Source organism: Pristiophorus japonicus, chromosome 20 (genome assembly GCF_044704955.1).
Source record: "Pristiophorus japonicus isolate sPriJap1 chromosome 20, sPriJap1.hap1, whole genome shotgun sequence".
Lineage (NCBI taxonomy): Eukaryota > Metazoa > Chordata > Chondrichthyes > Pristiophoridae > Pristiophorus > Pristiophorus japonicus.
Genome location: NC_091996.1, coordinates 66604305 through 66606217, shown reverse-complemented (window position 1 = coordinate 66606217; position 1913 = coordinate 66604305). Strand labels below are relative to the sequence as shown.

The 1913-nt window shown below is 43.2% G+C and overlaps 1 pseudogene; it reads right to left on the bottom strand.

The window, feature by feature from the left end:
• Positions 1–1200: 1200 nt before the first annotated feature.
• Positions 1201–1402, bottom strand: LOC139233283 (U2 spliceosomal RNA; annotated as a pseudogene).
• Between the last annotated feature and the right edge of the window lie 511 nt (positions 1403–1913).

Genomic DNA, 1913 nt, shown 5'->3' with positions numbered 1-1913 from the left:
TAATAGTTGGACCACAGACACTAATCCAGTAACTCACTGACAGTTTCTGTAACTAGTCCGGTAATACACTGACAGTCTCTATAACTAGTGCTGTAACTAGTCCTGTAACTAGTCCAGCAACTCACTGACAGTCTCTGAAACTTGTCCTGTAACTCAGTGACAGGCTCTGCAACTAGTTCTGTAACTAATCCTGTAACTCACTGACAGGGTCTGTAACTAGTCATGCAACTCACTGACAGGCTCTGTATCTAGTCCGGTAACTAGTCCTGTAACTAATCCAGTAACTCACTGACAGGCTCTGCAACTAGTTCTTTAACTAGTCCTGTAACTCACTGACAGGCCCTGTAACTAGTCCAGTGACTAGTCCTGTAACTAGTCCAGTAACTCACTGACAGTCTCTGTAACTAGTCCAGTAACTCACCAACAGGCTCTGTAACTAGTTCTGTAACTAGTCCTGTAATTCACTGATAGGCTCTGTAACTAGCCTGGTAACTAGTCCTGTAACTAGTCCAGTAACTCACTGACAGTCTCTGTAACTAGTCTAGTAACTCACCACAGGCCCTGTAACTAGTTCTGTAACTAGTCCTGTAATTCACTGACAGGCTCTATAACTAGTCCGGTAACTAATCCTGTAACTAGTCCAGTTACTCACTGACAGTCTCTGTAACTAGTCCAGTAACTCACCAACAGGCTCTGGAACTTGTTCTGTAACTAGTCCTATAAGTCACTGACAGGCTCTGTAACTAGTCCTGTAACTAGTCCAGTAACTCACTGACAGGCTCTGGAACTAGTTCTGTACCTAGTCCTATAAGTCACTGACAGGCTCTGTAACTAGTTCTGTAACTAGTCCTGTAACTAGTCCAGTAACTCACTGACAGGCTCTGTAACTAGTTCTGTAACTAGTTCTGTAACTAGGCCAGTAACTCACTGACAGGCTCTGTAACTAGTTCTGTAACTAGTCCTGTAACTAGTCCAGTAACTCACTGACACCCTTAGATTTGAACAAAGACTCTGGAGCCTGCCAGAGACTCTTAAATCAATCAAATTTCAAATGATAAAGAATGACGAAGCACTTTTCACACCCTTTTTTTTAAATTCGTAGCCAATCTTTCCAATTCTTTGTCAAATCACAAACGCCAGAGGTCACCTTGCACACATCAAGGATCACTCTGCGCCAATGCTCTTAGCCAAAAGGCCGAGAGCCACTGCACCGTTCCTGGAAGTACTGCAATACCAGGTTCGTGCCATGGAGGTGGATGGGTCAAGCCACCCCACCCACCTCCTATTTCCAAAAAGCATAGGAGAACCACCTTCCTGATCCAGGGAGAACCACTTTGGGGTCATGGTTACTCCCCTGTCAGGTCAGTTACGCATGATCTTAGCCAAAAGGCCGAGAAGCGATTTAAAATTAACAATTTTTTTTAAATTTTTTTATTTCAAAATATACTTTATTCATAAAAAGAATCTGTACAGTACATTCAATGGCATTTCATTACATTTCGCTGCGGTCAGCAATCCCATACAATACATCTGGGTGCTGACGGCAGTTCCGTTCGTTACATTTCTCGTTTTTCTGTTCAACTGCGATTCAGTACAATTAACAGGGTACATTGTGGTACATTTACACAAATTACATTTTATGTGTTACAATACAATGCCCGGAATGGGTGACAGTACATTTACATTTTTTCTTTCCAAACATGCATTTCATAACACACCTTGCATTGTACATGGCACGACATTGGTGTTTACAGATTTGGTGCTCTATGTACACAAAGAGTAAATTACAAATACAGCCCGAGGGAGGTTTGTACTGATTCCTGCCCCTGGGTTTTCCGTGGCGGAAGGGCTTTAGACTGTGGCCCTTCCCCACCGTGCCTTTGCGGCGACTGCACCAATTTTAAGTGCGTCCC